The following is a 21090-nucleotide window of genomic DNA, read 5'->3' as shown; positions in this document are numbered from 1 at the left end:
TTCCTCTGATTTAGACACTTGGGGGTGGGGCATGCAGTCAAGCCAGTGTAAGAGTCTCAAGGAAAAGATGGTAACAGTCACAAGGATGGTATGAGTGCCTCTGCCTCAGAGCTCATCCACCCAATGACGGAATTACTGAGAATGGTAAAGCAGAGAGTTGTTGAGTTGGTATTAAATATGCCCTTCTATCCTATGGCCTTGATTTTAAAGCATGCCAAACTAAGCCTTCAGAGTATCATGGGCTTATTTCACTCAAAATAACCATGTATTTATCGGTGAACACGAACAGAGTTCTCAAGCTAAGATGTTATCACATTCAAAGAGCTTTCACATGAATGAGGTATGAGAAATTAGTCACAAAATTACCTAAGGCTGAGTATAAATTTACTCTCTCTTTCAATGTGTTTCAGAAAGGATTCCTATACAAATTGGGTTGTTGCACTAAACTGTATCCAAAGTTCCTTTAACTCGAGTGTCTATAAGTCACAATGTTTTGTGCAACAAGCTGGCTATTAACAGAACAGGCCTCAAGGGCTAGCCAGAATTTTATCTTCAGACTTCGGTTACAAACAAGTGAGGACTCACTCATCCCTCTGAGCAGCAAGCAAACAAGACGTAATTAGTGGACTAGAGTGGGCAAGAGACCTTGTAACAGTAACAGCACATTCCCACTACTCCAGATACTAAGACAGGCACTGGCAGTTCAGAAAGGAAGAACAAACTACTGATCAGGACCTGCAGGTGAGTCAGGTCATCTTTTGTTGAAGTCCCAAATGAAAGCAAGAAGCTGACTATCTTTCCTAGAATCCCTTTTTGAGGGAAAGGGCTGCATAGCAATGGAGTAGGAAGACTAGATGGTGCACAAAGAAAGAAAAGTGTATTGTAATATGGTCTTAGTATCTTAGCATCCTTTCTTATAAAGGGAAGGCCATCATCTTGTAGAGCTCAGAGAAGAAAAAGTAGAAAGGAAATTCTCAAGGCCCTAAAGGGTAGAGACATTGGGCGATGCTGTTACTATGAGGAAATGTGTTTTGATCTTTAACATAAAACATTAAGAACCAAATGCCTGTCTGCAGCCATACCACCACAAAAGTGGAAGATAAACAGGGTCAGGCCTGGTTAGGAGTTGGATGGGAGACTGCTGGGAAAATTGGATCTTATAGGCACTGACAGTGACAATCTAGCCTCCAATCGTGACACCTTCCCTGAGCAACCAATGAACACACACAGACCACCAAATAGCTTCTTGGACTGATAGGAGGTAGAGCAGGATGGGACAGGAAGAAGTTTAAATCTAATTAGAGAGCAAAGCATGTGGGACTTGGTTGTTCTTGAGTTGCAGTCATTTGTTAGCACTTTCAAGCTACATAAAAAGAGGGAAGGAAGGAAAAACTGGAGAGCCGATGACATCCAAAGGCTGGACAAGGTAAGAAAGTAAGAGGACACTGCCACCCACGCCCCAGGGCCCAACAATTTGTACCCTCAATATAAGGAGCATCACAACAAACCTTTACCTCCCCCCTCATCTTCCAGGGGAACTGCCTTTGCCAAAACACTCCGTTGTGAAGGGGATCAAAATCTTCCCTTGAGAATTTGGGGCCACAAAGTCTATAAAACCTCTTCACAGTCATATAAAATAAAATGTAAAAATAGCATTAGGTTCATTCTTAGGCCACTCTCTAAAGGGATTTGACTTCAGTCTAAGCTTCAAGGGACTCCAGTCCATGCAAGAAATTCAAGCTTGTGGACACATCTCACAAAATACCCATGGCTTAAAGAGACAAAGGATGGAAGCAGAGATGACACTTAGTAAATCTGACCCACAGACTTCAGGTAGTGGACTCAGCAGGGTTAGGCTACAAAATGAATCTTTATCAAACTAAATAGCCGGTTTGAAAATCTGAGGAAAGACGCAGGCTGCCTCCATGTGACCACCCGAAGAAGAATCAGAATGAGGAAAAGCGGGCTCTATTTCAGTGAAAGAAATGGGGGGAAACTCGGAAACCCACAAAACAGTGATTGTGCATGACGGACGTGTGGAGAGGAGGATTGGTGGAAAAGAAAACAAGACAGAGGCACTCCAGCCATGAGATGCCATGGTGGGAGGCGAGCAAACGAAAGACACCTCCAAAACAGTAAGCCAGCTGGCCCTAATGACGAGATGAGTGGATGGCTCAGCATTTACGAGCACTCATTGCTGTTGTAGAAGACTGGGGTTCAGTTCCTAGCACCCACACGGCAGCACACAACCATCTGTGACTTCAGTTCCAGGGGATCCAATGCCTTCTTCTGGCCTCCGTGGGTATGCACATATGTGGCACACATGCATACATGTAGCAAAACAATCATACACATGAAATAAACATGAATAACTCTGGGGTTGGGTGAAATGTATGCAGTCCTACATTCAGGACTTAAAAATACTCCCAAGCTGCCAGTTGTGGGTTTTTGCCAGTTGTGGGTTTTAGACAGTGATTCCTCCAGTGGGTGGCCAGCAGTGCACAGGAATCCGTCACTGCCTATGACCCAGGGCTGGGTCACAGGAATCCCTGTCACTGCCTATGACCCGGGCTGGGTCACAGGAATCCCGGTCACTGTGCATGACCCAGGCAAGGTGCTACCATGAATGACAAACACTTGTTTGAAACTGTGCTATTATAGAGGCCTGAGAACAGTGAACAAGCTCTAGATAGGGAGCCTGAACTTAAATCTCCTACAGGGAGAAAGACAGCTCTGGATGGTAGCTATGGAGAGTGAGGGGGGCCAGATGCTGAGGTGCTGGCAAGAGTAGAAGGTAGGAAACTTGGTATTGGAAGTGCCTATGGAACAGTAACACACACACACACACACACACACACACAAACACACACACACACACACACACACACACACACACACACACACACACACACACAGAGTCACAACCACATTGGCCAGCAACAGACTTCAACAACTGATAATAACCCAGGAGTTTGACAGTCTGACATCAGTGAGCAGAACAATCTCTGGAGTCACCCACCTGCTGTTTCCCGATAGAGCCCAAGACTCTGCAGCCCCAGAGAACTACAGTTCCATCCCTCCACTCTCATGAGTCTTGAAAATACAAAGATCCCGAGATGGGTCCTCTGCTTGCACAAACCTCGGCTCTCTTGTTGCTTCCCATGTTTCTAGCTAGTGAGAATACTAGTAATCCTAGGAGTGAGGCCTGGGGAGTCCCAGGAGGGTGAAAGAGCCTGTTCAAACCACAGACTGCAAGGCTGAGTGTGCTCTTTAGAGGTTCCTGGGTTGAAAAACAAAAATCTACTAAAAGAAAAAGGCTCCAAGAGACATCATATACTCACCCAATGCAAGCATAACACCAGCATAAACCTCGACACCCACAGCCCAACCCACATACAGAAAAATGAAGATAGATTCTTACCTCTCGCCTGTCACAAAAATCAATCCAAAATGGACCAAAATCTTAATGTCAGACCTGAAAATCTGAAACTACTGGAGAACAGCTCAAGCAAAACATTCAGGATAAAGGCATAGACAAAGACTTGTTGAAAAATATTCCCATAGCACAAGAGATAATTTCAGTAACTGACAAATGAGATTGTGTGGAATTGAAGGGCTCCTGCACAGCAAAGGAAACAATCACCGGGGTGAAAGGACAGCCTGCACACCGGGGAAAGGCTTAGCCAAAATAGTCTTCGACAGAAGGCTTTCATCTAGAATACAGAATCAAAATTTAAACACCAACAAACCAATCATCCAACCAAAAAATAGGCTGAAGAACTGAATAGATAGTTTTCAAAAGAAGGAATACAAATGGCCAATAAATATCTTTTTAAACTGTTCAACATCATTAGCCATCAGGGAAATGCAAATTAAAACAGTTTAATATTTCATTATAATAGCCAAGTAGAATGGCTGTTGTTAAGACAGTAAATGAAAATAAACTCGGGCGATGATGTAGGAGTTGGACCTTTATACCCCATTGCTGGGTATAAACTGGTTCGGTCACTATGGAAGTAACTATGAAGGTTCCTAAAAGAAGTGAAAACACAGGTAGCATATGATCCAGTGATATAATTCCCGAGTATATTCCTGAAAGGACTATAAGTCAGTAGCCCATGGAGACACTTTTGCATCCTGTGTGCTGTTGCAGTATTCACAATAGCTAAGAAATGGAATCATCCTAGATGTCCATCATCAGAATAGATAAAATATGGTACATACACACACTGGGATTTCATTAACTTGTAACGAAAAATGAAATCATAACATTCACAAGAGAATGGATATGACTGGAGATCATTATGTTAAGTAAAGTAATCCAGATTTAGGAAGACAAACACCACCTGTTTTCTGTCCCATTTGGACATAGGGATATGGGAACCATTAAAGTATGTAGATAAAATAAGGGTTGAATTTACAAAGGTGAAACATAAAAGTATTTAAAACTTTTTTATGTTCAATCCAAGGAAGAATTTAATGATATTAGCACTAGCATAAGATAGGATATCCTAACTGGATGATAAATCAGAACACACTACCCTAAATGCATCAGACAAGGATAACAACATCTAAAACCCAAAAGAGAGGTTAAGTAACAGGAAACAGCTGGGTGGGAACCTTGAGTCCTGGGTGGGAATAAGAGGGAGAAAAGGAAGAAGTGTTCAGAGAAATAAAAACGTTCTCTGGAGCTTTCTGAGCAGGAGAAGGAAATCATGAAGACATCCATGGCCCTCAAGCAAGAAAGTCAATGAGTATTACTCGGTGCCTTGAGCTATCATGGTGAAACCAAAGAAGACCTGGAAACAGCCAGAGAAAAAGAACTGCCTTCAAAGGAACACATAGATTTGTAGGTGTCTGACTAAAAACAACAATGGAAACAAGAAGATACAGAAGGAGAACCTTCAGTATGTTGGTACATGGGTGCCACATAAAGAGGTTTTAAAACAAAAATCTGGAGATCCTTGCTAGGCAAACCCCTCAAGTATAAACATTCTTAGCCAAATCTAAACAACACTAGCTGTATAAAGCTGCTACAGGAATCCATCCCATAATGTTCTTCATTGCAGCATGGTTCGCAAGATGCAAGACAAGCAGTCGGCCTAAACATCCAGCAAGAGATAGACACAATGAAATCATACTCAGATTAATAAGAGAAGGAATCCCCAACATTTGTGACAGTATAGTTGAACCCAGATTTAAATGAAATCAGCCAGATATAGAAGAACAAGACCACATCACCTCCCTTGTGCTTGCAATCTAAACACATGAAGTCCATAGAGGGAGAGGGAAGAATGAAGGTTGTCATTGGATAGCACTGGGGGAGGAGTAGAACAAAAAGTTGGTTAAAGGATACAAAGTTTCAGTTAGACAAGACTCCAAGAGATTGACTATAGGGCATGGTGATTATAATCAATGACATGTCAAATGCTTGACAATTACTGAGTAAAACTTAAATGCTCTCACCACAAAATTAGTATGTAAGGTAATTCATATTACATAGCTTTCCTGAGTCATGTCACAGTGTATACATATTTGTCCATTGTGTATATATTATTTGTCAATTGAGAAAGAACAGATTAGGGGCTGGAGAGATAGTTCAGTGATTAAGAGTACTAACTTCTCTTGCAGAAGTCTTGGGTTCAGTTTGCAGCACCCACATGGCAGCTCACAACCATCTGCAATTGCAGTTCCAGAGGCTCTGAGCTCCCTGGGCATCAGGCACACAGATGGTGCACATACATACATGAAGGCATAACACTTATATACATATAAAAAGAAAACCATGAAAATCTTATAAAAAGGATAGATCAAAAACATAAGGAATATAAGAAAATATACAAGTGATAATACAAACATACAAGTCATAAGTTTAATTGATGTTAACAAGTTCTGAGATCTGTAATTTGGCCAGCTGGGAGGGAGATTTTCATTTAGATGGTAATAAAATGTCTAGGACAATCCTTAAAATTTGAGATGAACCTAGTAGAAAAAAATGAAATATTACAAAAGAAAGAGAAATAAAAAAGGACAAGGAAGAATAAACACAAGGGACAAAAATGGTTGAAATAACTGTCAAATATGTTAGTGTTTCTAAAAATTGCTTCAGTTTAAAGTTAAAGAGAAGGCTGAAGAGATGGCTCAGAGGTTAAGAGCACTGGATGCTCTTCCAGAGGTTCTGGGTTCAATTCCCAGCAATCACATGGTGGCTCACAACCATCCATGGAACTGGTGCCCTCTTCTGGCATGCAGACAGAACATTGTATACTAAATAAATACATATTTTTTTTTAAAAAAAAGTTAAAGATAGACTGCAGTAGAAGTAGCTATATGGCGGTTGGAGAGATGGCTCAACAGCAAAGAGCACCGGTTATTCTTCCAGAGAACACAAGTTCAATTCCCAGCACCAATATGATAGCGCACAATAGTCTGTAACTCCAGTTCTAAAGGATCCAATATCTTCTGACCTCTATGGATACCAGGTTCCCACTTCTGGCCTCCATGGGCACTATGCAAGCAAGTGATGTCCATACACACATTCAGACGAAACACCATACACATGAAATAAATACTAATTTAAAATTTTCTAAAGTAGTTACAAGTATTTTCTAAAGCATAAGAGTGCAGAAAAATATAGAAAGAACACAGAAAGGCAGGGAAAGATACATTAGAAAAATAAAAAAAGGAAGCAAGTGCAGCACTACTAATATATAAAAAACAACTGAGAGGCAACTGTTACTACAGATAGAAATATCACTTTTTCCAGTGTGGAGATATATTATTCGTGATTTATTAAAGCTTGCCTGAGGATTCAGAAAGCAAACTCAGCCTCAAGCTATAGCGATCAGGCAGGGTGACGCACGCCTTTAATCCCAGCAGCCAGAAGCTAGGAGGTGGTAGTACAAACCTTTAATCCTAGAACTCAGGATTAAGAGGTAGACAGATATCTGTGAGTCCAAGGCCACCCAGAACCTACACACGATTGATCCAGTCCTAAAGAGAAACAGCTCACACAAAAATGATCTCAGCACCTGGGATCACATGCCTTTAATCCCAGCACTAGAGGTCTATAGGAGCAGGGTCTTCAGTAGTCAGTATCAGACATTCATTCTTCAGCCACACTGAGGATAGGAAGACATTGAAGTCTCAGGATTCTCCAGCCACACTGAGGAGAGGTTTGGTGGAGCCTGAGGTTTGGTGGAGCCAGGATTGTCTTTCAGTCTGAGGTAGAGTGAAAGCTAGTGACCAGCTGCTTTGCTTTTCTGATCTTCAGCTTGAAGCTTAATCCCACATATCTGTCTCTGGGACTTTTATTTTTCGTGTATATATCAGACTCTTGGCCAGGTCACCAGGAAGGTACAGCACTTCTAACCTTGCATGCAGGATTCTTAGTCTTAATGCTAGTAGTGAGGCAAAAATTGGGGGCTGGGCATACATCTTAGTGCCAGTGTGTTTGCTTAGCATGACTAAGGTTTGAGATGACCCTATCCCCAGCATCACACATACACACAAAGAGCACTGGGGATGTAACCCCATTGGTAGGGTGCTTATGAGCATACTTGAGACCCTGGATTCAATCCCCAGCATGGCATAAACTGGGAATTATGGGCAATAGAAAAAGGCTGAAAAGAACAAAATAAACATCAGTTTACATAAAGCATTCCCTTTGGGGCCGGGCATTGCTGAGAGGGTAAAGCACTTGCTGTGGAAGCATGTGGATCCCCAGAACCCACAGGAAGTCAGAACCCCAGTGCTCCTGCAGTGACCTGAGGACAGACAGCAGAGCCCAGCACACAGCTGGGGTAGGAGCCTAATCTCAAACCATGAGTAAGAAGATGATAGACACCAGAGGTTGTCCTCTGACCTCCACAAATGTGCCTTAGTAGGCATCTGCTGGCTCCCATACATACAAACATGGACATGCTTACACACATGTGTGCACATGAACACACATATACAGAAACACAGATTAAAAGAATTCAACAGGAATATCAGCAAAGTAAAATATTGGTTCTTTCAAAAGAAGAATGAAATTGACAAACCATTGTCAAACTTGTTTGAGAAGTGGAAAAGAAAACTAGACTAGGAATAAAGAAATTGGAGAGAGAACATTGTATTCTTTTATAAAGCTAATAAAATATTAGAAATACTGTATACCAATGACTCTGAAAGCACCAACAAAGTGAATAATTTCACAAAATATAACTCAGAAATCAAGAAGAAATATAAAATTCACATGATTCTATAATCTTAAAGAAATTAAGTAATTTAAAATCTTCCTATGAAGAGAATAGGAACACCATTCAATGTTAGCAACAAACCAAAAATCCAATCCTAAAGCAATAAATTATTAGAGATAAAATTTAATGAAATCAAACAGTTGCCATGGCACAAAAATATTCAACATATTATAAAAATCATATGTATATAATTCATATAAATTATTCAATACAATTATTTTATTTATAATTTAGAATTATTAATGTAACTTAGTTATACAAATTGTATAATTACTACATGAAATTAAAAATTTTATATGAATATATCTATAAAAATATATACAAATATATGTAAGTATATACAGATATATAAAAATATATAATGTGCAACAAAATATATTACATAAAAATAATATGATGATATATATGTTTTTATATATAGTGTCTAAGAATAATTTAAGTAGCAAATATGTGGGGCTTTCAGAAGAGAAGTTATAAAGCTCCATGGAGAGGTAGTCCATATTTATATCTTGAAAAACTCATGATTATTAAGACGACATATTTTCCCCAAATTAATCTATAACTTTAATGCAACACCAATAGAAATCTGAACATCTTTGTGTGTATATCTATGTGTGACCTCAAAGGTCACCCTAAAATTTATATGGAAGAATAAAGAATAATGAAGGACTAGACATGTATCTCAGTAGTGGAGTGTGCTGGGTTAAAACAAACCAAAGCAAGCTAGAATCTAGACATACCAGATTAGGAAAATAAAGGAGGAAAGGAAATTGAAACATCAAATTGCCAGTAGTTAATGGTACTAGATTATATAAATTATTGGCACGGGAAGAAATTGGCCTAGTAAATACACAAGGCGCCCCACAAAGACCCACACCTGTATAGAGAGATTTGATCACAACAGAGCAGTGTGTGGGTTAAAATGCTATTTTCTAAGACTCAGTGCCAAAGGCTCCCATGTGAGAAACAAAGCTGTGTATCCTCTAAAGTAGCTCACTAGAGGGGGGGGTGAGGAGTGCCAAACAGATCATATGTAATTCCAAAGTGAAGGTAAATTTTGAGATAAGTTCACACAGAAAACACTGCCGTATCGATGTTTATGATTTAGTGGATTTTAGTGTTTTCACAAGTACAGCCATCTTCAGCACCTAACTCCAGAACAGAAGCTCGTCTGTGGTAAGTAGTCATTGGCCATCCTCTCCTCAGCTCTTGGCATCTGCCAATCTGCTTTCTACATCCATGATTTGCCTGTCCTGGTACTGGAAATGGGGTCATTCCACAGCACTCTCCTCTCATGCAGTACCAGGTCATTGACACGCTAGTGTTGTAAAATGAATCAGTATTTCACTTCTTCCGGCTGCTGACATTGTTCTTATTTTGCTTTCCTGAAGCTCCCTCTGTGGCCAAGGATGACCTTGAACCTCTGATCCTCCTGCCTCTACCTCCCAGGTGCCTGGTACCACCATCCCTGGTATATATAGTGCTGAAGACCAAACCTAGGGTTTTGTGCACCTTACCCACTGAGCTACACCCCTAGCCCAACATTTCATTTCTTTTTTATACCTGAATAATCACCTTTGTTCAGACATTGATTGCATTTCAAATGCCCTTATGTTTCTATTATTGCAAATGTAGTTGGTATTCACACTGCCACACAAAACATTGTGGGTAAGATGTCAAGTCTTAAAAGAGGGTTTCTTTTAAGTCACTCTTCATTGAGGAAGAAGTTTTGAACACTTGAAATAAAAGGAAAATTATAAGGGAAAAGATATATTTAATTAATTACAAAAGACAAACTTGTGATTTGCAAAACCACAGCATAAAGCAAACAAAGCAATAAATTACAAACAAAACTGCACTATGTATACATAGCTGGCCTGAAACTCTCTATGTAGACCAGGTTGGCCTTGAACTCACAGATATTCGCCTGCTTCTGCTTCCTAAGTGCTGGTATTAAAGTCTTGTATATCACACCTTTTGGAAGGAAGTATTTGTAAGTTTGGTGACTGATGAAACATTTCTACCCAGAATATAAAAAGAATTCCCAACAAGAGAACACTAACTATGTAGCAAAAAAAAAAAAAAGAAAGAAAAAAAAGAAAATACAAAAAACTTGGACATATCACAGAAGAGGAAACATAACAGTTAATAAACATGAAAAGTGTTTATTGTATTATTCATCAGGAAAAATGAGTTTCTGTTGTTTGAAGAACTATTTACTCCTTGATTAGAAAACTCTTTTAAGCCAGGCGGTGGTGGCTCACGTTAGTCCCAACACTCGGGAGACAGAGGCAGGTGGATCTCTGTGAGTTCGAGACCAGCCTGGTCTACAAGAGCTAGTTCCAGGACAGCCTCCAAAGCCACAGAGAAAACCTGTCTCGAAAAACCACTAATAATGATGATGATGATGAAAACTCTTAAAAAGCAATAATAAGGATTATGGAGAACACTGCTGAGATTCCATGCTCCGCTGTCACTAACCATTTACAGACATTTTACCCAATGTCCGAGCTCAGGTATAAACTCCAGCATAAAGAAACTGTCCAATCTGAGCCTTGCTGACATATACAACAATGTCCACAGTGGTGAAATCTATACCGGCAAGGAAACAAAATATTCTTACACTGTGATACAATCAGCAAAAGAATACCTAACAGTTCCAGACAACATCACAGCAACGTTCAGAAACAAACATCTCCTGAGGGTATGGATATGAACCTAATAAACCCCGGTGTCTAAGTAATATATTGTGATGGGGTACAAATACATTTGGCGACATCACAAAGGAAAACAAGGAAATCGTCTGCATTTTAAAAATGATCACTAAGAACTGCAAAAGTGTACAGTTAAAATATTTTAAAATTTTAAAAAATTTTAAAATTTTTAAAATTTAAAAAATAAAGTAGAAATCTAGAATCATTGATTTTTAGGGGAAAAGGGAGAAGATGGGAGGTTGTCGAGCACAGAAGACTAAAAGCAAACCTGTAGGCAGTATGCTCTCTTGCTTAAACTGGATTGCTCCCGTTCTTGCTGTGTTCCACACATAGGCTTCCAGTCTTAGAGTCCATGTATCTATTTGACAACTAAAACCCCAAAGGATAAAGTTGTAGCAAAGGTGTATTGAACAGCTTATAAGTATCAGTTACTGCCCTGAGGGCTGGAACCCACTCCAGGCAGAAATGGTTAGAGCCAGACTTGCAGACCAGAAAGGGCTCTTGAGCAGGGAACTGTGCTAGGGGTAGGATTTGGACAATTACATGGACAGAAAATGTGCAGAGGAGACTGCCAATGAGTAAGTTCCAGAAAGCCTTAATAGGCAGCTTGAATCACTAGGTAAACAAACTCTAGATTGAAAGGGATATTTCATTCACTCTTACATTCTGTTTTGGTAGAAAACAAAAACAAAAGCTTGTTCTTTATTTTTTAAAATTTATTTATTTATATACATTGGCGTTTTGCTATGGGTGTCTGGTCCCCTGGAACTGGAGTTACAGACATTTGTGAGCTGCCATGTGGGTGCTGGGTATTGAGCCCGGGTCCTCTGGAAGAGCAGTCAGTGCTCTTAACCACTGAGCCATTTCCCCGGCCCTGTGTTTTTATTTTTTTAATGATGAGTAGATTTTATGGAATTTTGTTGAATATATTTTATGAAATTTTGTTAGTTAAAATATCTTTTATGTCTCTTTTCTTATCCAGTTTCTTACTGAGTGTCCAGTCCATGAGCCACACCTTACTGAAACAGGAGACAGGATGGTGAAGCTGCCTCTTGCCTTTGCCTTTCGTGTCCTGTGTCCATCCTCTCCAGTTCCCTGACACTGAGTATGTTTACCAAACTTGCTGTGCAAGAAAGTGCAATAGGAGTGCTCTGGGTCACAAATGGGTTAGGCAGTGGCCTCAGGAAGGAAGAAGAGGAAGAAGAAAAGGCCACACTGCAGGAGCTGTTGTGGCTTCTCCCGGCTACAGTTACCTGCTCCATCAGCCATGGTGACATCTGAAGAATTATTTGCCTGGCCTCATGGCTGAAGAGCTGCATCCCAGGTCAAGGTGAACAATCCTGCCATCTGGTCCTGGCTCCAGGCTCCTAAGCTGACGGCTTTGAAATAGTCCTTCCAGGAGCTCATCCTCTGCATATTTGCACCCTAAGTGACAGGAGAGCACTCACATAAATGTCCTCCTTATGTCTGTCTCCTAATCCAGAGACACCATGGAGTGAGGAGCATTCGTGAAGCAGGAAAATGTTTAATAAAGTTGGAAGGACTATCCTTTCAGGAGTGCTTCCTGAGAGGCAGACACCGTCCACACAAACTTTAGGGGGAAAATAACGTGAAGAGGAAAGGAAGCTGAGAAGGTCGAGATTTCAAAAACAGTTCAAGACTCTGACCTCAAAACGTGTGGCTACTTCATTTCCCATCATATGCCAGAGACAGGAGAAAACCCCAGCAAGGATATCTTTATAGAAGACAGCTAATTTTCAGGGGATGAAATGAAGCATCCTGAGTATATAGTGTGTGCCACAATGGGTGAGGTGAAGAAATGTCCAGCTTGTATTAACAGTCAGATGGTGAAATGCTGTGTATCTGTGGGGGCTGGAAGAAGAAAGCCAAGTGATGTGTCATGCATATATGGAAACAACACACAGGGTACTCTGGTATGGACTTACCAGAGATGTGTAGGAATGCACACTTTTAGATGAAATTAGCTTTATTCTATGTGTAGGTAGGTGTGCCTGATGAATGTATGTGCACCATGAGCTTGTAGTACCTTCAGAGGCCAGAAGAGGGCATTGGGTCTCCTGAAGCGAGTTATAGGTGGTTGTTAGTGACCCAATGCAAGGGGCTGGGTCCTCTGGAAGATCAGCAAGTGCTTTTCATTGCTGAGCCATCTCTCCAGCCCAGGAAGATGAGAGTGATGAACATGGGAATAAAGATTCAGAATGCAACAAGTTTGCAAGTTTAATTATAATTCTCACACTCAGAATAGTTCATTAATTTTTCACAGAACACACAAATTTTGATATGAGCAGTAACACACAAAGGAACAGTTGAAGGAGAGAAGAGATGAGTGAGCTTTGGCATTAAAGGGGCAAAAAAAAAAACAGAAGAAGATGTGAAAACAATAATTATGATTTCACTCTTAGTCATCAACCAACAGCCAAGATAGGTACCTGTAGGTTCTATTAGGACTCCAAGATTTAAACCTATACTAACATTAGGCAAATCATGTCTCAGTTTCTGCAAGAGGCACAATAGGATAAATCTCACAGTTTTAAGGGATCAGTTGAATTATATATGTAAATATATATGTGTATATATATATATATATATATATATATATATATATATTTGCCCTGTAAGTAATAAATGCTTTGTAGACTTCAATGCTAGCTTTCAATAAAATTTCATGGAGCAAAATTTTAATATTTTTAAAAGGTCACCCAATTTTCCACATTTACCCCACCAAGATATTGCTGTGCCCTTCAATCCCACATTACTTTTCTAAAGGGTCACACGATTTCTCCACATTTACCCAAGCAGGGCATTGCTTCCTGGATGGCTTCATTACCACCTATGATTTTGAGAAAGAAAATTGCTCAGCCATTCACATTTTTAAGTTCTTGATATTTTAAAACCAATATTAAGCTACATACTAATGAAATTATCCTTTAAATGATTTCCAAGGACCACCTTTGATTAACAAACAGAAATTCTGTTAGCAAACTGTTGGCTAACTGGAGTTAGCAAATGGTCAATTAGATATTTTTGAAGAGAAAAATATATTTGTTTAAAATAGAAAAAAATCCAAGCCCAACCAACTTGGTGCAATCAGCTGTTTGCCTTTAGGCTATCAACCCCCTTTGTCAGGGTGTCAGAAAGGGGGCAGGGCTGAAATGACAGACAGGGGAGAAGAGTGTCCAAGGATTGCAGCCACTCAGACAGTAGCCACCAGCCCCTTACCTTCTCTTTCTCTCTAAGAAACCAATTCTGTTTATTCTACACTTAAAATGTCAAAGGTACCAGGCATGGGCCTCTGTACTGGCCGTGGGCAGGATGGTAGTCCTGAGCTGACATAAAATCTACCATGTGGCTATGTAATTCACACAGCGTGTGCATGTAACCAGCAAACGATGGATCTTGGCAGGCAGCCTTCTGCTGACTTGGGAACAAGTATGGACTTGCATCTTCAGAAGAGTGGCAGGCCACCACCACCACAGAGAGCTACTTGTGTTGCTGAGCACACAGGAAGAAGTATGATAGGTTGTCGTCTACCCACCAAACTCCTTCAGTCCGTGCGTGGCAGCTCAGCAGGCCGAGCACTTGGGGGTTCTTCAGGACAAGGAACTGAATAGGATTTTATAGCTCTTGAGTGACTCGAAGGAAGAACCCCTGAAAAGGTCTACAGAGAAATGACAGCACATTCAATTGGTATTGTTCTGAAGTATCCTATAGTACAGCCAAAGGCAGGGTCTCTAATCTGGTTTATTGTTAAGGCACAGCCTTTCTTAAAAGCCATAGCTCATCCTGTAGCCTGTAGCTCTGAGCCCACAGCTATCAGACTCATTTGAAAAATGAGTATAGTTTCAGAATAACAGAATTAGTGTGTTCGTGTGTGTGTGTGTGTGTGTGTGTGTGTGTGTGTGTGTTCATGCACACATGCCAATTTCAAAGGTAAATAAAAGTAAACAAATGAAATACATTAACCACACAATTTGATGAAAATAATCATGTGGTAGACTCCTCTCTTTTTTTCTTTTTTTGTTCTTTTTTTTTTTTTTTTGACATTTTCTCTGTGTAGCCCCGGCTATCCAGAAACTTGCTGTGTATGAGACCAGGCTGGCCTCGAATTCAGAGATTAGCCTGTCTCTGCCTCCCAAATGCTGGGATTAATGGTGTGTGCCACCACCAGCTCCTAGACTTTTCTTATCACTTGGCTTTGAGGCCAACTTAGAAGCTTCAGACAGACTACTTGAAAAGTACTGGATGACATTTAGCATTTCCTGACTAGCACACAGTATCATGCATACAGTAATGTCGGTAATGTGGTGATTTTGAAGCCTACCAAGACAATCAAAATAAACATTTTCAACCTCAATGACAAATATCTGTAAGTAGGCACGTATGTAATTCCACTTCTGAATAAGTTTCCCTAGAGCAATTGTCTGGCTCACAGGGTCAATCTGTGCACACTGAGACAAGCTTTAGGACTCATGCCATCCTTCTTACCACTACCTGACTTAGAAGGAAGGTGCAGACACTTACATCCTGACAAAGAAAATAAAGGGGTTGGGTTTATAATCTGACTGTTACAGAATTGTAAAATAGCATTAATTAGAATTTCTTATAATGTTGGCAGCAATAAATATGAGCTATATGTGAAAATGTAGAAGTCAACGTTTGGGGACTAGAAAGACGGCTTGGAGGTCAAGAACACCCAATGTTCAGTCATGAGGACTGGAGCTCGTATCCCAGCACCCAGAATGGCCTGTAAATCCAGCTCCAAGGGATCTGGTGCCCTCTTCTGACATCCTAGGGCGCTTGCACACGCATGTGTATCCACTCACATAGGCACACACTAGCACATGCACACACACACATAAGCAAAAGTCTTAAAATTGTTTTTGAAGTATCAGTGAGTCACATGGCAGGAGCTATATGCTTTTAAACATCCAGTCTACAGTAGCTCAACACTGAGATCGCTCTGTGTCTATCTATCTTTTTCTGGAGAAGAAAGTAACAGTCCTGCCCCAAAACAGAAAAATTGATTAGTGATTCTGTGATGTACACTCAGGTCCCAGTCTACTTGCTACAGCAGTGCTGAAACTCAGTTCTCAAATCTGAAGGCACCAAGCACTAAATGATACATTTTCCCCGGGGAAAACAGGATCCTAATTTTCACTTGATACAAGTGACAATATGGCTCCGAAGGGACCAATGAAGAGGTGAGCAAAGACTAATGGGGTCTAAGTGCCGAAGGTGTTCATAGATTAACCCTGACAGGAGGCAATATATCTCCTCTCAGAAGGCCTCGATGTAGTCAGCGGAGAGAGTGGGGTCCTTATTCATGAGCACAGTGGACTCTCCCCCCCCCCCGTGAAATAAATTCAGGAACAACTTGAGGTGAAGCATTTTGTTTAGCAGGAAGCTGAACACGCATGCACGCCCTGATCATTTCATCCGTTCTGCTGTGTGTGCAGCCCTCATTGCCTCCCCTGGGGGTTTGTCTTGTGAAATCACAATGGGAAAACCGTGCACATCTATAAAGAGCATTTTGCATTCTAGAACCTGTGTGCTCCAAGAGAGGGAAGATGGACCAAATGAATGGTTGGCAGCAGGAACGAGGAGCTGGCTCATTTCTGGCTGCTATATATGGTGACCTGCCACATCAAATTGCATTTGAAGCCAATAGATTAGAAAAGAATTTATCTTCTATATTATATACAATGTATTTATAATAGCCTTTAGAGCAGCATGCCTGGTTTATTTATTTATTTTTTGTGGGGGTGATATGGATTCAAACTCAGACCCTCCTGCTTGTACAGTGAGCCTTCTCACTCTCTGAGCCATCCCCCATCTGAGGTTATGTTGATTTTTTCTGGTCCCTAGTTTTGGTAGTAAACAATCTGAGACATCAGCCTCTATGGTGTGACAATTAGCCTGCAAAACGCAGTTCCTGCTTCGTCCAGCTCTGCTGTTCAGTCCACACAGTGCACACTTGGAGTGTGTATTTTCAATCAGGGCAGGTCTGCCTCCAGGCCTGCTAACAGGACATTCTCAGATCCCTCCTTTGCAAGGTCCTGGTAATGTGTGCTAGGGGACCACAGCTGAACTTTAATATTTTCTCAGGCAGAATACAAACAAAAGGTTAAATGTTCAAAATAATCGCATGACATACTTCAGTGCTATCAGCAGAAACAAATGAGCATGACCTACAACACTCCAGGAACACACTGCCTAATAACGCTGTCCCGGGAGATCACAGGCTGGGGCTGAATGAGGAGAGTGGCCAGGTTTCCTCTGACCTAAACCTGTGCTTTTCAAAAATGAGCTAAACATGTAAAAACAAAAATGATGAATTGTGGAAAAGTAAATCTCTCATTTTATCCCCCTCTAACATACTTCTTTTTTTGTTTGGATGGTTGGGTTTTTTGTTTTTATTTTTGTTTGGTTTTTCAAGACAGGGTTTCTCTTCAAAACAGTCCTGACTGTCCTGAAACTGACTCTGTAGACCAGGCTGATCAGAACATGCTGTTTCTTCAAATGTGGTAAAGTATATGGAAAATCAATATAGTGATGAAAATGACGAGAGATTTTTTTGCACCATCTTATCGCTTTCAATTTACAATTTGCCACCCTGAGCAGAGGTGAGAAGTGACAACTGCCAGTGGCTAAGTACATTCTGTGGCTTAGATTCTGTGCTGTCCACTGCAGACATGAAACTGTAAGATGTGGACTTTCTCCCCACTCTAGAGATGAGAAAGCTGAGGGTGATGAATGGAAAGCAACTAGCGAAGGCCATACACTCTAAAGGGGGTGTATGCAGAATCTCCAGAACCCGGGGGGGGGGGCGGTATTTTCAAAACCATTTGCCTACTGGCTTATGGCCACAACCTGAATTTTTCACAATGTATCAATACACAGAAAGACAGCACCCATGGAAGTTCATTAAAATGCCCTCAGACTTTCACTAAAATCGCTCTCTATATGCACTCTTCTACTTTACTGATAAATTTCTACCTACCTGGGGTCTTAATAAAATTAATGAAATCCCACCATCCCCTCTGCCTGTATGAAAGAGAGGCAGCTGAAAAGTCAGAAGACTAATTCGACGGGACAGTCCTAGCACTTTCACAGTGAAAGATAATTGCTCACAACTGAATTCTCTCTGGACCTCAACTCCAATAATTCAAGCCAGAACAGCTCTCCTGCCAGACTCTATCAAAGGGCGGGGGCATCCTGTCTCCTACCAGATAATTCCAGATGAGGTACTGCCTCTTGCTAGGATTTCTCTCCTTTGCTTTCACCTCTTATAAAAGAAGAAACTTTAAAGATTAGGGTTTTTTTTTCCTTCTTTTTTTTTTCTCTAAAGCTGGGTACACCAACTGGCATGAGCTGTATTAAAATCAGGAGAAAGCTCAGTCAAAAAGCCCTTCGGAAGGCAGACGCTCTGGTTAATATGCACCAACATGAAAGGGCTTTCTTTTCATCCTATACAACTACAGTGTGTGTAAATTGCAGGGGGCTCATTGGCATAAATCTCGGCTGCGACCTCTGAGGTAAACTGGATTTACATTACTTTCTGACAAGAATTAAATGAAGGCCTTGTGGATATATGAACAGCCTTCTAGGCTGCAACAGATGGGCATGAATGTGTTCCCTAGGAAAACTATCAGTGACATCTGTGTCCTCCAAATTCTGGTGGTCTCAGCCAATTAACAGGGGGTGGGGGGAGGTGGGGGTTGGGAGGCCAGTGCACAGCCCCCAGCCAAAACCAAGGCAGAAGTGTTTGTGTTTGGAGATGGGATCAGGCTGGCCTGCAGCCCAGAGGTTAGCACTTCATTGTCACCATTCAAAATGGGGAATGTGGCTTACAAGCTATTTGTATACCACAGTGAGGATAATATGATTTTTTCTCATTTGACCAGAGGAGATGGTCCTCTCTTGCAGCTGATATCATATTTCAGTGCAATCTCTTTGAGAGTGTTTACTTTTGTCTCCTCTGTGGCAGGCTGATGGTGGTGCTGTGTGCCAGCTTCTGTGGCTCATTTACATGTCACAGAGCAGGTGAACTCTGAGGCAATACAGAGAGACCTTTCCCTAAATTAAAAGAGAGAGAGAGAGAGAAAGTGCCTCCTGAAACCCCACTACATTCCTTCTCCCTTTACTGATTTCACAAGGAAAGCAAAAATCAAGGTTTCTGGGTTTAAAAGACCATCAGGAGAAGGGATAGCAGAGTCCTTTAATGAAGGGCTTGTTTATGACACAGAGCTGTGAAGCCTGAACCCTGCTCTCCCCACTGAGCAGACCTCAGAGGCGAGTCTGTCCATGAGATGGAAGAAAACACTAGACAAACCCAGAGAGAAGCAACGGTTCCTCTTCAACCCTTCTCCTTGTCTTCACATCTCAGTCCGTATGGCCAGAGCATGCAGGGAAGGAGACTGGAGCTGGGAAGCTGTTGGAATTGGGGATGAAAACAGGACACACTGTCACTGATTAGAGACAGCAATCAGGACAGGCCCATTCATGTTTTCTAAGTCCTGCGCCTTGTGACCCTGTGTTAACAACATGGCCTGGGAGCCCAGGTTCTCAAGGCTGAATTATGCTTGTACCATTGATTGGATGTGAGAAAATGGGCACATTACTTGGGCTCTTTGAACCTCAATTTCTTCATGGGAAAACCTGAGCTAATCATACTATCTCCTTGTCAGTCGGGATGAATTGATACAACACAGGGTGTCTGGCATTGCAGAGAAAGTCTTATGAATCCTGGTACCTGGGAAGTTTTGTAGGTCCACCGGTTTCCTGGTACCAAACTAGCTTTTCAAAACAATGGTTCTGTTACACTACATGCATTTTTTGGAAATTCAAAGAACTGATTTTCCAAAAGAAGCAATTCCCATTACTTTTAGGAGCCTAAGGACATGCATTAACAACACATGTTAAACACATTTTAACATGTTTAAAAATTGGGGCATCACTTGGTAGCAGATCTGAGGCCCTGGGTTTGATCCCCAGCAATGGGAGAAGAAATTACTTATATCCTGAATGTATAAGTCTTGGAAATTATGACATGCCAAAATTAATTTAATAATTACCAAAACTACCTGTTTAAAGTTTTCTTAGCAAGGAGGTGGTGGCAAACGCCTTTGATCCTAGCACTTGTGAGGGAGAGGCAGGTGGATCTCTGTGAGTTCAAGACCAGCCTGGTCTACAAAAGTGAGTTTCAGGACAGCCAGGACTGTTACACAGAGAAACATTTCTCAAAAACAAAAACAAAACTAACACACACAAAAAGAGTTTTCTTAATTGTAGGAATGAACACCAGTGCTTTGATTATTGTATGTGATGCTTTAGAAGTGAATGGTTGATTGTGATACTTTTCATGGAAACCATGTCCCCCTTCATTCTAGGCGTTTAAAACAGTGATTTCGTGTAACCATGGTTCAGAAACAGCAACAGCCAAAGGAAATTCGGAGAGGCAAACCCTCCATCCATGAAGAGGGTCTGCTCCCCAAGTCAAAAATGCCCCATGCTGATGCTTTTGTTCTCTCCCCCTCTAATATTTTATTTTGAAATTTTTTGTATTATAAAAATTTTAAATATACAGTAAAGTTCAAAGAATAATGAAGTGTAATTACCCTGTGCATAGCATTTTGCCACATACACTTATTTACATATGTATGCATGCATGTGGGTGGATTTGAACTATTTGAAAGTAAATTAAACATACTATAAAATATTCTTCTTAAATCAGACTATTTCTCTTATGAGTAATGACATTTTTTGCATCAAAATATTTTCATTAATTCTTTGAGAACGTCATACAATGTATTTTGACCCTATCGCCTCCTCAGTCCTCCCCCATCTTCACCCAGATCTACGCTGTGCTATTACTTGAAAGTAAATTTTCATGTATATCCATGGAGATTTTTCTCTTCTTGTTTTCTGCTTTGTATAATCTTCCATCAATCCAATTATATGAACTTAATCAAGCTAACCCTCAGCCCAGGGGAAGATTGTTCCTGGTGGAAGCCAAATTGTTCATCAACAAAGAAGTTGCCCTATCACTGAACAGCCCCCGGGAGCTGGCTTTCAAAACCACGGGCACAATGGGGGGGGGGGGGTTGCAAGACGAC

General features: G+C 40.9%; 1 protein-coding gene across 11 annotated transcripts in view; it reads right to left on the bottom strand.

Annotated features, from left to right (window-relative positions):
- Ank2 (ankyrin 2) overlaps positions 1–21090 on the bottom strand; it is an 842037-nt gene that overhangs the window by 779529 nt on the left and 41418 nt on the right. The window contains exon 2 of one of the 11 annotated variants that reach the window (XM_035451884.1): positions 19308–19406. The exons of the other annotated variants lie outside the window; for them this stretch is intronic. The gene's annotated coding sequence lies outside the window, so the exon portion shown is untranslated. The remainder of the gene's footprint in view (positions 1–19307; positions 19407–21090) is intronic. 11 annotated transcript variants of the gene reach the window in all.

The sequence above is a fragment of the Cricetulus griseus genome (genome assembly GCF_003668045.3).
Source record: "Cricetulus griseus strain 17A/GY chromosome 1 unlocalized genomic scaffold, alternate assembly CriGri-PICRH-1.0 chr1_0, whole genome shotgun sequence".
Taxonomy (NCBI): domain Eukaryota; kingdom Metazoa; phylum Chordata; class Mammalia; order Rodentia; family Cricetidae; genus Cricetulus; species Cricetulus griseus.
Note: the sequence above shows the minus strand (reverse complement) of the source record. Positions and strands in the feature narration are given on the sequence as shown.